The sequence below is a fragment of the Oryctolagus cuniculus genome, chromosome 5 (genome assembly GCF_964237555.1).
Source record: "Oryctolagus cuniculus chromosome 5, mOryCun1.1, whole genome shotgun sequence".
In the NCBI taxonomy this organism is placed as follows: Eukaryota; Metazoa; Chordata; class Mammalia; order Lagomorpha; family Leporidae; genus Oryctolagus; species Oryctolagus cuniculus.
In genome coordinates this window covers 111165265-111181700 of record NC_091436.1, presented here as the reverse complement: position 1 = coordinate 111181700, position 16436 = coordinate 111165265, and the positions used below count along the sequence as shown (strand labels likewise).

General features: G+C 38.1%; 1 long non-coding RNA gene across 5 annotated transcripts in view; it reads right to left on the bottom strand.

Annotated features, from left to right (window-relative positions):
- The window catches only part of LOC103349784 (uncharacterized), a 56085-nt gene extending 39699 nt beyond the window's left edge, over positions 1 to 16386 (bottom strand). For all 5 annotated transcript variants that reach the window (XR_517920.3, XR_007922937.2, XR_007922939.2 and 2 more), the window contains exons 1-2: positions 16265 to 16386; positions 11936 to 12048 (exon numbers count right to left, since the gene is read on the bottom strand). This is a non-coding gene — a long non-coding RNA (uncharacterized lncRNA). The remainder of the gene's footprint in view (positions 1 to 11935; positions 12049 to 16264) is intronic.
- Between the last annotated feature and the right edge of the window lie 50 nt (positions 16387 to 16436).

Here is a 16436-nt window from a genome sequence, read left to right as displayed (position 1 = left end):
GGCTGCTCATTGGCATTATATTGGGAGACTGTAAAATATCCTAATAGAAACCCTAATCCCCAATGTTTAAATTCAGCTGACTGTGAGAGAACATTAGGATTTTTAAAAGATCCCTAGTTATTCTAACTTATAACTAAGGATAGCTATTTTAAGAGCTGAAAGAGGAGAAAATGCAGGTTTTTCCTTTTGTAGAAAAATATTAACCACTTAGCAAGTGCCTGAAACATTTATTTAATGAATAAATGACATTTAATATGAAGGGTAACAATGCTTAATTGATGTGCTTACTCTTCCAAAACAGACAAACGGAAAGGATGAAGACAGATGCAAAACACCCAATGATTTCTTTTTTCTTTCATCTCTAAGCTAAAAGAACAAATATTCATTATATTTTTAAGTTTCATTACTACCTAATAATGTATTTATACCCCTCCAAATGAGGAAAGCTTAACAGGTGGGACTTGGATGAACTGCCTTTCTACAACATAATTAAAGAAGGTACCATTTTTGAAAGGTATCTTGATCTGAACTACCTGGAGTGACAGTTTCAAAAAAGCTCTGTCTCTCAGCAGCTAGATGTACTTATAGCTACTGCTCAGGAATTCCAAGCACTGTATGCATTCTTACTTTTCTTCATTATTGAAATTGCTACCATGATACACACCCAGCCAAATCTGGACATCCATCAGTTAAGGTTATATTGAAATTCTACTTATGCATGTCTTTCCCTGATCACAATTATTAATTCATTTTCTACAAAGGATATTAATTAATGATTATTTGAAACATGATTAAGAATTATTCTTAACAGAATATTATACCATCTCTAATAATTATTTATATGTGTTACTATCACACCCCTTAAATGTAAGCAACATGAAAAGTGGGACAAAAGGGCCGGCGCCGTGGCTCACTAGGCTAATCCTCCGCCTTGCGGCGCCGGCACACCGGGTTCTAGTCCCGGTCGGGGTGCCGGATTCTGTCCCGGTTGCCCCTCTTCCAGGCCAGCCCTCTGCTGTGGCCAGGGAGTGCAGTGGAGGATGGCCCAGGTGCTTGGGCCCTGCACCCCATGGGAGACCAGGAAAAGCACCTGGCTCCTGGCTCCTGCCATCGGATCAGCGCGGTGCGCCGGCCGCAGCGCGCCGGCCGCGGCGGCCATTGGAGGGTGAACCAACGGCAAAGGAAGACCTTTCTCTCTGTCTCTCTCTCTCACTGTCCACTCTGCCTGTCAAAAAAAAAAAAAAGTGGGACAATGACATGGATATTTACGTAGAATGCATAATATAAATATATACACTAAATTCAGATATATATGAGTTGATTAAAGAGAAAACTTTTATAAACCATTGTCCCATTTTTCAAGTTGTGTGTGTGTTTATGCACATACAGAGATTTAGATAGACTTGAACATACATAGATAATCCTTGACTTACAACTGGGTTATATCCTGATATACCTGTTTTAAGCTGAAATTGCATTTAATATGCCTAAGCTACTGAGAAGTTTAGCTTAGCCTTTTTTTGCACTTGGGCAAAGTCATCTAACACAAAATTTATTTTAATGAAGTGCTGAATGTCTTCCACATCATTTTTTGACCATCTGTATCAAAAGCATGCAGGGGATGCAGTACACTGTATGCAGTATCAGTTGTTTATCCTCATAATCGTGTGACTTACTGGGATCTGCAGATTGCTGACCCTTGCTGCCACACACATCATTTTCCATAAAATATATCTAAATCAAGAAACTTAAGTATTGTTTGTACTGGGTAGATATCACTTTTGCATCATAACGAAATGAAAAATCACGTCAAACTTGTCTAAGTTGGGAACAATCTGGGTGCTCACATGTAAAGATACATGCACACACACACATAGGTATAGCTCAAAGGCATTAAACCAATCATATTGATTTAGTCATCAAGATTCATTAATATGTGTGTATTTTTCTGAGTTGTAAGTTCAAATGTCAAGTTTTCCACACCTCATCAAAAATTCTGTGACATCATACTTTTCCTTATACAGACCAGCTACATTATTTGAATTAAAAATCATAAATTTACTCTGATAGAAAGAATATGACAGCAGTAATATTAGAAAAAATTAATCCCATTACAAAAACCAGTTAAATCAGTTAGTAAAATGGAAACCTCACACATGATATCTTCAGTGAAACAAGACAGAATTCTCACACACCTCTATAGACAGGGGTAGGTAGGTAATACTCAACACAGAAGAACAGAAGAAGTGGGGCAAATACAGGAGAGCCAGTGAAATATATATACTGCCATATGGACTATACAAAGCTGTAAAAACCACCTAGCACTTCCTTAGGTTGTCACGTGTGACAAAGTAGCCTATGTAGCCTCTAGATACTCAAAAATAGCTGAAGAATTCTCCCTTTTGAAGAACAGAGAAGAAACTGAAGGTAAGACTGTTGAGAACAGAATACAAATTGAGTAAACCAAACCCCTTGGGGAGGAATGAACAGAGAATGAACTCATAACCATAAAATACAAGAGATAAGGATAAGGACACCACTATAGAAAGCCATAAAGCTCTGGGCCTGTTAGAAGTAGGGCAGGGCAACTCTCTGAATCAAGCTTAGCCTCCAAATACAGACATGGAAACAAACAAACAAACAAACAAACAAAAAAACACTGTAATTCTAAATACCTCATGGTAACAACAGAATGAGGAACCTCTGTTGAAAACAGAGCTTGGTGATCTGGCTTTTCTCTGCTCCTTACGTAGGAACATTCCCTTCATACTTAAAAAAAAAAATCCAGCATCACTTAAAGACAGAAAAAGTATTTACATTTAAACCCCATATAAATAAATTGAAAGAATATATAAATACAATAGATAATGAAAATACAACAGAAAATATACCCAAAAAAGATTAAAACCACACACTTAGACTTTTTAAGTGTAGAAAATTAAGAAAATTGTTAAAGCTTTACGAGAAAAGCATGAACTAGTAAAGAAAGCAGCTCTGAAGTGAGGTAATAGACAGTTGACAATACCAAAGATATGGAATCATCCCAGATGTCCATCAGCTGATGACTGGATAAAGCAAATGTGGTTTATATACATGCTGGAACGTTACTCAACCATACAAAACAATTAAATCTTGACATTCACAACAAATGAATGGAACTGGAGACCACTGTACTAAAAGAAATAAGAAAGATAAATATCACATTTTATTATATGTGGAAGTTAATCTATAGAGAGAGTATAAAAGGTATGCATACATTATTAGACAGTTATAAATAATGTCTTCAAGGCCAGCGCCGCGGCTCAATAGGCTAATCCTCCGCCTTGCGGCGCCGGCACACGGGGTTCTAGTCCTGGTCGGGGCGCCGGATTCTGTCCCAGTTGCACCTCTTCCAGGCCAGCTCTCTGCTGTGGCCCGGGAGTGCAGTGGAGGATGGCCCAGGACCTTGGGCCCTTGCACCCCATGGGAGACCAGGATAAGTACCTGGCTCCTGCCATCGGATCAACGCGGTGCACTGGCCGCAGTGGCCATTGGAGGGTGAACCAACAGTAAAGGAAGACCTTTCTCTCTGTCTCTGTCTCTCCATTCTGCCTGTCAAAAAAAAATAATGTCTTCCGAGAATTATACCCTCTACATGACAATATGCCATTCTTTTCCTCACTTTATGATCATATAATGAATACCACATTATGTGACATTTGTATCATGTTTTCAAGAAAAAATAGTATATGTATACAGGTATATTACATTTAAATATATTGTGAACTTGGAAATGTTAAAAATTATTAAATCTTAAATAAACCAATAAAGCAGAAATAAACAATGACAGAATCTGAAAAGAGCATAGGAAGGAATCAGAAAAGAATTGGATAAATGTAAATCTAAGCAATTTAGAAATTAAGGGCCAGCATTGTGGCATAGCAGATTAAGCCTCTGTCTGTGATGCTGGCATCCCATGTGGGCGCCAGTTCATGTCCTGGCTACTCTGCTTCCGATCCTGCTACTGTGCCTGGGAAAACAATGGAAGATGGCCTTAATTCTTGGGCCCCTGCACCCATGTGGGAGACCCGGAAGAAGCTCCTGGCTCCTGGCTTCAGCTTGGCCCAGCCCCAGCTCTTGCAGCCATTTAGGGAGTGAACCAGCAGATGGAAGATCTCTCTCTCTCTCTCTCTCTCACTCACTTTTTCACTATCATTCTGTCTCTTCTCTTCTTTTATAACTCTTTCAAATAAATTTTAAAAACATTCTAAAAAAAGAAATTAACTTTAAGATAGAAGAAATATAAGAATAGTTGAAAACAAAAGTGCAGCACAGGAACTAGAATATGTTATAGAAAATATAAGCTTAATAAACAACAAGAGCAATACCAAAATAAGACAAAAATATTTCAAAAATGTTGTAAATATGAGGCTAAATTTATAGATCATATTAATAACTATAAATTGATTAATTCACTTACTAAAGTAGAATTTTGGTTGGCTAATAAACTAATATTGAACTTCAGTTCTATGGTAGGAGAAAAATATAAATATTTAATAAATTTTAATAGAAAGGATAGAGATTTTTAAGGGCTCTTGGAAAAGTTTATAGAAAGTAGGGTTAAAAGATGTTTATTGTAATGCAAAAAAAATCCATGCATAGTTTTTTTTATGACACACATTTTCCACAAACTTTTTGAGGATTCCTCCTGCATATCGATATCCTTGATGTCTGCAAGGTATGAAATAAGAACCTGGGGCCAGTGTTGTGGTGTGGCTGGATAAGCTGCCACCTGCAATGGTGGTATTCCTTATGGGTACTGGTTTGAGTCCCAGATGCTCTACTTCTGATCCAGCTCCCTGCTAATGCTTCTGGGAAAGCAGTGGAGGATGGCCCAAATGCTTGGGCCCGTGGACTCATGTGGGAGACCCAGAGGAGGCTCCTGGTTTCAGTCTGGCCCAGCTCTAGCTGTTCTGGCCATTTGGGAAGTGAACCAGTAGATGGAGGATCTCTCTGTCTCTCTTTCTCTCTGTCTCTCTTCCTCTCTCTCTGTAACACTGCCTTTCAAATGAAATGAATGGATCTAAAAAAAGGAAACAAGACCCTAAATTACACCCTATACAAAAATCAACTCACAATGGATCACTACAAGACACTTGCATAGGCAATGATTTCTCAAATAAGACTCCAGAAGCACAGGGAATAAAAGCAAAAATAGAAAAATGGGATTACGTCAAACTAAGAAGCTTTTGCATAGGAAAGGAAACATTCAACAAAGAGGCAAATGACAGAATGGAGAAATTATTTGCAAATTATTCACTGTTGAAAAATTAATATCCAAAATATTTCATGAGCTCAATAAATTCCACAACCACAAGACATTCAAGTTGGAAAATGTACAAAGAACATGAACAAGCATTTTTCTAAGTATGGAATTCGAATTGACAACAGACACATGAAAAAATGCTCAGGGGGCCAGTGTTGCTGCACAGATAACATCCCTGCCTGTGGGGCTGGCATCCCATACGGCATTGGTTTGTGTTCCAGCTGATACACTCTGATCCAGCTCCTTACTAATGGCCTGAGAAAAGCAGCAAAAGATTGCCCAAGTGCTTGAGCCCTTGAACCCATGTGAGAGACCTGGCTGAAGTGCAAATCTCCTTGATTTGACCTGGCTGAGACCTGGCCATTGTGACCACTTGGAGAATGAGCCAGTGGTCGGAAGATCTCTCTCTCTCCCTCTCCATGTCACTCCATCTGTCTCTGTAACCTGACTTTCAAATAAATAAATAAATTTTTTTCTTTAAGAAAGTGCTCAGGATGGCTAGCCATTAGGGAAATTAAACTGAAAACTATGATGAGATTTTCACCTCACCAGTTAGGATGGCTATCATCCAGAAATAACAAATGCTGGCAAGGATGTAAGAAAACTGATACACTGTTGATGGAATGTAAACTGGTACCACCATTGTAGAAAACAGTATGGAGATTCCTCAGAAATCTGAAAGTAGCTACCATATTACCCAACCATCCCACTCCTAAGAATATACCCCCCAAAAATGAAGTCAACATATGAGTATGTTATCTGTGCTCCCATGTTTATAGCAGCTCAATTAACAATAGCTAAGGTCGATCAACCCAAGTGTTCATGAATTGATGACTAGATAAAGAAAATGTGATGTGTAAACACAGTAAAATGCTACTCAGCCAAGTAAAGAATGAAATATTGTCTTTTACAACAAAATGGATTAAACTGGAGAATTTTATGCTTAGTGTAATAATCCAGGCCCCAAAATACAAATATCACATGTTTTCTCTGAGTTGTGATAACTAATATATAGAGTAAAAAATATAAGTTGTGGCCGGTGCTGAGGCACAGTGGGTAGGGCTGCCGCCCGCAGAGTCGGCATCCCATGTGGGTGCCGGTTTGAGTCCCAGCTGCTCCACTTTGGATCCAGCTCTCTGCTATGCCTGGGAAAGCAGTAGAAGATGGCCTAAGTGCTTGGGCCCCTGCACTCATGTGGGAAACCTGGAAGAGGCTCCTGGCTTTGGATTGGCGCAGCTCCAACCATTGTGGCCAGTTGGGAAGTGAACCAGAAATGGAAGACACCGCTCTCTCTCTCTCTCTCTCTGCCTCTCCTTCTCTTTCTGTGTAACTCTGACTTTCAAATAAATAAATAAATATTTAAAATATATATATATATGTGAATGAAATTAACATTTTGGGATTTAATTATTATTTATAGCCCTTCTCTACTGTTCCTGTGGAACAGTGGTCTTTCTACCTTATACTTGTTAAAAATTTTATTTAGTGGAGGATTTAGCCTGTGATTATAAAGTAAATTAAAAATGTATTGCAAGGATTAAAAGAAGGAAAGGATGAAGGAGTGGGGGAAAGTATTATTATGTTCTTTGAATTTTCTCTATGAACTACATAAAATTTGTTCTCTATATTAATAAAAATAAAATATATTGAATATACTGAAAAACTAAAAATAATACTAAAATAAAACAATAAAAAACAGAAATACAGAAAATGTTGTACCTCATTAGCTATTGCTAGAGCACTTTCTTATGTTCCTGAGAACTGATCATTAAGAAAAGAAAAAGTATTCATCCTGCCTTTACAGTATAACCAGTATTTCAGGAAAATTAAACATCTTTAGTTGATATACTTTTCAGTGTCTAAGCTCTCCAACTAACCTATTTAGGATATGTTAGAAAAAATAAATTTTCAATCTCTAATAAAATCATAATTGAGACAATGGTCTTTAATAGATGATAAATCTGTTAGATAAAAGTTGAGGGGTAACTTCAAAGGAGGCTAAGCTGCCATTATTGATCAATTTTAGCATTGCTAAGCGTGGGAGGCTGAGACATCCTCCTCTGCTTCTTTTTTTTTTTTTTTTTTTGACAGGCAGAGTGGACAGTGAGAGAGAGAGACAGAGAGAAAGGTCTTCCTTTTGCCATTGGTTCACCCTCCAATGGCCGCCGCGGCCGGCGCGCTGCGGCCGGCGCACTGTGCTGATCCGATGGCAGGAGCCAGGAGCCAGGTGCTTTTCCTGGTCTCCCATGGGGTGCAGGGCCCAAGCACCTGGGCCATCCTCCACTGCACTCCCTGGCCACAGCAGAGAGCTGGCCTGGAAGAGGGGCAACCGGGACAGAATCCGGCACCCCGACCGGGACTAGAACCTGGTGTGCCGGCGCCGCTGGGCGGAGGATTAGCCTAGTGAGCTGCGGCGCCGGCCTCCTCTGCTTCTTAATATGATGCAACATGAAGAACACTGCACCATCTATGATGTATTTCTCTCTGTTCATCGTGTGTGTGTGTGTGTGTGTGTGTAAGAGAGAGAGAGAGAGATAGAGAGAGAGAGAAGAGAAAGAGAGAACTGGAATTTAATACCCAAATCTTTATATCTAATTTAAAGTCTGTTAGAAACATAGGGGAGAGTGGGAAGCAATCAGTGAAACAGAATGAGGATATTTTATAGAAGAAATTGACTCAGTTTCTCTACTGACATTATGAAAGGCACAGGTTGATATTCTTGTTTAAAAAAAAAAAAAAGACTCAAAGGGCTGATGCTATGGCACAGTGGGTTAAGCTGCCACCTGTGGTGTTGGCATCTCATATGGATGCCAGTCAATCTCTGGCTGCTCCACTTCAGATCCAGCTCCTTACTAATTCTCCTGGGAATGCAGTAGAAGATGGCCCAAGTGCTTGGGTCCATGCACTCATGTGGAAGACCTGGAAGAAGCTGCTAGCTCCTGGCTTCAGCCTGGACCATCCCTGGCTGTGTGATCATTTGGGAAGTGTACCACTGGATGGATGGAAGATTTCTCTCTCCCTCTCTCTCTCTCTCTCTCTCTTCCTCTTCCTCTCTCTCTCTCTCACTCTCTCCACCTGTCTTTCAATTAAATACATAAATATTTAAAGAATACTCAACATTGGAGAAACCCTTCAAGATATTGGCACAGGCAAAGAGTTTCTGGAAAAGACCCGGGAGGCACAGGCAGTCAAAGCCAAAATTAACTATTGGGATTGCATCAAATTGAGAAGTTTCTGTACTGCAAATGAAACAGTCAGGAGAGTGAAGAGACAACCGACAGAATGGGAAAAAATATTTGCAAACTATGCAACAGATAAAGGGTTAATAACCAGAATCTACAAAGAGATCAAGAAACTCCACAAAAACAAAACCAACAACCCACTTAAGAGATGGGCCAAGGACCTCAATAGACATTTTTCAAAAGAGGAAATCCAAATGGCCAACAGGCACATGAAAAAATGTTCAAGGTCATTAGCAATCAGGGAAATGCAAATCAAAACCACAATGAGGTTTCACCTCACCCCGGTTAGAATGGCTCATATTCAGAAATCTACCAACAACAGATGCTGGCGAGGATGTGGGGAAAAAGGGACACTAACCCACTGTTGGTGGGAATGCAAACTGGTCAAGCCACTATGGAAGTCAGTCTGGAGATTACTCAGAAACCTCAAGATAACCCTACCGTTCGACCCAGCCATCCCACTCCTTGGAATTTACCCAAAGGAAATGAAATTGGCAAACAAAAAAGCGGTCTGCACCCTAATGTTTATTGCAGCTCAATTCACAATAGCCAAGACCTGGAACTGACCTAAATGCCCATCAACGGTAGACTGGATAAAGAAATTATGGGACATGTACTCTTTAGAATACTATACCGCAGTAAGAAACAATGAAATCCAGTCATTTGCAACAAAATGGAGGAATCTGGAACACATCATGCTGAGTGAAATAAGCCAGTCCCAAAGGGACAAATACCATATGTTCTCCCTGATTGGTGACAACTGACTGAACACCAAAAAGGAAACCTGTTGAAGTGAAATGGACACTATGGGAAACGGTGACTTGATCAGCATAGCCCTGACTGTTAATGAACAACTTAATACATTATCCCTCTTAGTAGTTTTTTTTTTTGTCTGTTCTTCTTAATATGACTGGTTTAATTCTGTAATTAATACACAGTTATTCTTAAGTGTTAAAAATTAACTGAAATGTGATCCCTGTTAAACATAAGAGTGGGAATAAGAGAGGGAAGAGATGTATAATTTGGGACATGCTCAAGCTGACTTGCTCCAAATGGTAGAGTTAAAAACATACCAGGGGATTCCAATTCAATCCCATCAAGGTGGCATGTACCGATGCCATCTCACTAGTCCAAGTGATCAATTTCAGTTCACAATTGATCATAATGAAAGGACTAAGAGTCAAAGGGAGCACATAAACAGGTATAGTACCTGCTAACACTAACCGATGGAATAAATAAAGGGGAGAGTGATCCAACATGGGAAGTGAGATACTCAGCAGACTCATAGAATGGCAGATGTCCTAAATAGCACTCTGGCCTCAGAATCAGCCCTAAAGGCATTCGGATCTGGCTGAAAAGCCCATGAGAGTATTTCAGGCATGGAAAGCCAAGACACTCTGGCAAAAGATCTCTGCGAGTGAGATCCCAGTGGAAAGAACAGGTCATCAAAGAAGGAGGTACCTTTCTCTGAAGGGAGGAGAGAACCTCCACTTTGACTATGACCTTGTCTAAACAAGATAAGAATCGGAGAACTCAGAGGGCTTCCATAGCCTTGGAAAGTCATGACTGGAGCATAGGGAGACTACTGATGCCATAGACAGGAGTGTCAATTGGTAAAGTCAACAACAGGAGTCACTGTGCACTTACTCCTCATGTAGGACCTCTGTCCTTAATGTGCTGTGTATTGAGATTCAATGCTATAACGAGTACTCAAACAATATATTTCACTTTGTGTTTCTATGGGGGTGCAAACTGTTGAAATCTTTACTTAATGTATACTAAACTGATCCTCTGTAAAAAAAAAAAAAAAAAGAAATTATCAACTCCCAACTTGACTCTCACTGGGATTTAACATGACAATAGGACTGATCTGATTTCATCATCATTTAAAAAAAATCATCTATTATTTTTCACTTTATGTTTCTATGTGGGAGCAAACTGTTGAAATCCTTACTTAATGTATACTAAGCTGATCTTCTGTATATTAAGATAATCGAAAATGAATCTTGATGTGAATGGAAGGGGAGAGGGAGTGGGAAAGGGGAGGGTAGTGGGTGGGAGGGACGGTATGTGGGGGAAGCCATTGTAATCCATAAATCGTACTTTGGAAATTTATATTCATTAAATAAAAGTTAAAAAAAAAAGAATACTCAAGAATATCGTAATAAATCTGTATTTTCCAGCTGTGCAACAGTCTTGGTTGACTCCTATTATCCCAATTGTATTGTTTTCATCCTCTTTTTACTCTCAGAATCAAATAGAAAAAAAAAATAGATGAAGAAAAAGTATTTGATAAAGTCTGTTTCCATTCCTGATAAAATTCTCAGAAAAGTAGGAGTAGAAAGTATTTGATTTTCTACAGCTGCTGAAACAAATTACCATAAAGTGATTCAGAGCCTTGTGGCTTCAGGGTGGCTTCGAACATCAGAAATTTATTATTTCATAACTGTATAGGTCAATAGCACAAAATGAAGATGTCAACAGGACCACACTCCTTTAAAACTTCAATAATGAATTCCTCTCTGTCTCTTCCATCGCTTGGTAGCCCTTGGAATCCCTTGCTTTCTCAGCTTGTGGCTAAATCATTTCAATTTCTACCTCGTTCTCCTCTGTGTGTCTGTATCTTCATTTTTGTCTCATAAGTACAGTTGCCATTTAATTTCAGGTCGACTTCTGCCATGATGTTTTCATCTCAAAATACTTAATCTAATTTCACAGGCAAAGATATTTTTTCTTTCTTTTTTTTTTTTTTTTTTTTTTTTTACAAATAACATTCTCAGAGTCCAGGAATGTGAATGTGGGTATGTGCTTTGGAGGACCACCGATCAAGCCACAACATACAGGAAGTTCCACATCTTGATAAAAAAATCTACAGGAAACCTCATATTTCATAACAAAATACGGTTTTCTACTTGTGAACTAGAATAAGATAAGAATGTCCACTCTCAAAAATTCTATTCATCATTGTCTAATCAGTGCAATCAGGCAAGAAAAAGAAATTTTAAAAAATCCAATTTGGAAAGGAATAAGCAAAACTGTTTCTTCAAGTTTGAAATAATTTTTATGTTAAATATATTATAGAATCTTTTTTAAAAAGCCTATTAGAAGTAATAAATGACCTTAGAACAGTTGTAGGGTACAAGGTCAAAAGTGCTCCTTGATTTATGAAGGGGTTACAGCTCAATAAACTTATCGAAGTCGTCGTTAATACACCTAACCTGCTGAACACCATAGCTTTACCTAGCCTCCCTTAACTGTACTCAGAACACCTATATTAGTCTAAAGGTGAGCAGAATCATGCAGCACAAAGCCAATTTATGAGAACGTGTTGAATATCATAATTTAGCTAATATGTGTATCCAGCAAACAAGGTCAACACAGTACTCACACAATGTAAAGCATTGGTTCTTTCCTTTTGTGATTGCATGGCTGACTGGGAGATTCAACTTAATGCCTCTGTCCAGCTTTGACAGAGGCTGTTGTACCACACGCATTGGTATCCTGGGGAAAGATCAAAATTAAATATTTGAAGGACAGTATTCATCTAAGCATGTATTACATGTACAACATTCTGAAGTCAAAAATCATAAATTGAACCATTGTTAAGTTGGGAGTTGTCTATGTACAAAACCCAATTGCTTTTCTGTATACCAGCAGCAAACAGTTGCAAAATAAAATTGTAAAAAAAAGTAAAGAAAACACCACCAGGGCTGGATTGTTGACCAGAATTATTATTATTATTATTATCATTAGCAGTAGTGTTTTCTACAAAGGACATTTTTGAAAGAAATGATAAAATTAGAATGTCAACTATGTAACAATGTATCAATATTGATTTCCTGATTTTAATAATTGTATTTTGCTTATGTAAGAGGCTAACTTTGCTTTTAGCAAATACTTACACTCATTGAAATATTTAGATGTTAATGGACATCTCAAATTGTTATGAAAATGCATTTAATATATGAAATAGCATGAGAAACCATAAAGCAACTGATAGTAAAATGACAGGGAATCTAGATGAAAAAATCTTTAGAATCTCTCTGTACTATTCTCATACCTTTTCTGTAAGTAAACAAGAAGTTATTTCCAAGTAAAATATTAGAAGACCAAATGTGAGGAAATATATTGGAAGTGGTAATTATAAGCCACTTTTCAAGAATTTTGCTGCAAATGAAGCCACAGCTGATTGGACCAGTAGGGTCAAGAGGTGTGAAGCATTTTGTTACAACACTTGGCACAGAAAGGTGAGAAAGGTGCTCAGGTTACGAGTAGTAGGTCAATGAGACAAAACTCAAGCAAAGGCATATCTAGATCTTCATATTCTGTTCCCTGTGGAGAGCAGCAGGTCAGCAACACACTTTTCTTCCTTTTCTCATTTAGTTTTTTCTCTAACACACAGTTAATTTGTATAGGTTAGGTGCTTTCATTACACATTGTACTTGTCAGTTCTCATTATCAAGATCAAAATTTACAATGTACCCATATAACTTAAAATGTCAGAAGTTAAAAATGTAATAACTTGGTGGTTTTTGTTTTTACAAAGTTTTTATATTATCTCCAAACAGCAACAAGGAAGCCAGCCATAATCAAGCTTTATGGTAACAACACCTACAGAAACATTAAGAAAGAGGAATGCAGACACTCTTACGAACTGAAAGACTCTGCTTTGATATATTTACCCTACCTACTGTCCAAATGTAGTGGAACATATAAAAGCAGGAGGAAAATTCTTGTGTAAAGGATCCTGGTACTTCATCAGACTGCAAGATGTTTCTTTAACACTCAGACTACCCTAGGGAATGTGGCCCATGCAGTCTTGACCCTAGTGTTCTTTCCTGCTGCTGTGGGAGTAGGACAGATGGAGTGACTGGAGAGAAAGTGATGGAAATCATTGCTCCAGGAGGGCAGCAGCCAAGATTTCAAGTAAAGTTATGGCTTCATAAAAAAATACTCATTAAGTGGCATTTTCTTAGACTTTCGTTGGATTATCACCCGTCAGTTATAACACATATTTATCTTTGACATTTTACATTATTATTTAGTAGGTGGAAAATTTTTCAACTGTGCCATTTTAAGATTTAGGAGAATCTGTGCTTCCATCAACAACACATAAATGAACCTTCCTTCCCCTGGGGTCATTTTTTTTTTTCTGTAGTGGATAAGACTCTTTCACTGTATTTTTTTTCTAGTTCAATGTTAGAAGATGGCAAAATTTAAGAATACTATATATACAATTCAAATGTAGGCTCTCATAAATGATATTTAATATATCTCAAGAAGGCAAGATATAATGCAAAGAACATTTTCTTTGCTGTCCAGAGTGTGGATGCATGTGTGTGTGTGTTTGCATGTGTATGTGTACGTGTGTATGCAGTACAGCATGGGCACTTACTGACTCCTGGGGTGCAAAGCAACCATAGAAGTCATTTATAAAGGTAAAGCCAGAGTTTCCCACCTTATTAATCTAATGTATATGAAGTGTTTGTGGATATTAAAAATTGTTTATAGGGATTGGTGCTGTGCCATGGTGGGTAAAGCTGCCACCTGCCTGCGGCACTGGCATCCCATATATGGGTGCCGTCCAATTCCCCACTGCTCCACTTCCAATCCAGCTCCTTGCTAATGGCATGAGAAAGTAGTGGAGAATAGCCCAAGTGCTTTGACACCTGCACCCATGTAGGAGACCTGAAAAAAAACTCCTGACCAACCTTCGCCATTGCGAATATTTGGGGAGTGAAACAGCGGATCAAAAATCTCTGTCTCTTGCTCTCTGTCTCTCCTTCTGTCTCTCTGCCTTTCAAGTAAACGAATAAATCTTTCAAAATATTTGTGTAGGGGCTGGCACTGTGGTGTAACAGTTACAGCTGCTGCCTGCAGTGCTGACATCCCATATGGGTGTCGGTTCGAATCCACTTCCAATCCAGCTCTCTGATATGGCCTGAGAAAGCAATTGAGAATGGCCCAAGTTCTTGAACCCCCGCACCTGCATGGGAGACCTGGAAGAAGTTCTTCCTGGCTTTGGATCGGCTCAGCTCAAGCCCTTGAGGCCATTTGGGGAGCTCTCTGCCTCTGCTTCTCTGTAACTCTGCCTTTCAAATAAATAAATAAATATTTAAAAAATTGTTTATAAATGTTTTATATACTTATTACAAAAAGGCATTTAACAGTAAGATTTGAGATTAGTGATATTCATTATAGAGTATATTTTTGTTCTTTACACACTGTTTACCCAATAAAATCGGGTTAAGTTATCTACTGAAAGTTGGTTAAAAATCTGTGATCTATTAAAAGGCATGCAGGGACACAAAACAATAACAATAAGCACAGAAATATGTAAGATAAGTCAAGATATAATTTAAGGGAAGAATATGAATTTTATACCTATTTGTATGTAGAAAAGATAATCTTCATATTAGGTCATCTTTTTTAAAATAAATTGGAGTGGCAGTTCTCAGCCAACATGTTAATTGAATTTTTGAATTTGAAATTAGAAGGCAGTACTATTCCTTATACTTGCCTAATCAGATCATCTTTGGTGACTGGTAATATCTTGACTATCTTAGCAATATCCAGCAGCAAGGGAGTTTTCAGATTATCAAGTCAGTAAACTAGAAACAGGAAAGTTTGACTTCCAGTAGAAACAAAGAACAAAAACAATTCAATTTATAAAGCTTGGTCAAATTGAAATGGCCCTAGACAAGACTCTGTAGGATACAGAGGAGAAAAAAAATTGTTTAGAATGTAGTAATGGGATGCAATTAAGGAAAAGAAAATGTAGGTTGAATATCAGAAACAATTTCCTAACAGTCTATTAAATTGTACATCAGTTTCCCAGGGGAAGAAATGGAACCTTCATTACCTAAGTCATTTAGAGCTAGACTGATTCCCGGAGGGTGTGGCAACCAAGGAGGAAGTGAAAAATGTGGAGTCATGAAAGTCAAAGTTAATTTTATGGCACAGTAAAATGCTGCGTGAGGTTTTGGGAGGGATCTAAAACCCCTGTAACAGACATATTCCATCACTTTAAATTGAATGGTTCATCTAGCTGTTTACCATTGCAAACATCAGATGAAGTCTACCCTCAGATAAATCCCATGTATCCCTGTTGTGGTAGGACAGAATAGGGACACATGCCATCAGAATGTGAAGAGACTCAATAAGGCTGCAATTCTGCCACTCCAAAGGGCAACAGGGCTGGGTCTGTGTTTACCTCTCCCCCACTTTGCCTAATGTGTCTCCTCCAAAGCTCTGCTGAAGAGGACGGACTCTCTACTAGGCTGTTTTGCAGTCAAGTGTAATCATCTCCAAGATGGAATCCAACTTGAGAGTGCTTTGGGGAGCAAATTGTACTGCTTAACCATTAATGATTGTTGTCTGGCTTTAGGTCACATGAGACATCTACTTTTGATGTATTTTTGTCTTTTCTAATTTATTTGTCCTACTTATTCTTCAAAGGATGATTAGATAACAAATTTCTGAAGTACATGTCTATACTCCCACACAAAAATTCTCCAGATACTTCAGGATCCAGTAAACATTAATATAAAATGAAATCTAAGGGATGTTTAATGTCAGACATAATTGTGACTCAGAAGGAAAGAAAAAATAAAAATATTCTGCCCATAAAACTGTGATGATGTACTTTATCTCAGAGTTTTCATCTTATGCTTATTCAAATAATTTTTAAATAATTTTTGAATAATTATTTACTTACCATATTTCTGTACATTTTGTAATTGGTGAGACAAGTTGCTTAATATATTTCTCTACAATTTCACATTTGGAGTGCAAGCTTTCTGTATCCCTTTTAAATTCCATAGTTAGCGATAGCTATCTGTGTTGTGTCACAAAATGTCTTCTGTGTCATCAAGAACCTTCATGAGATA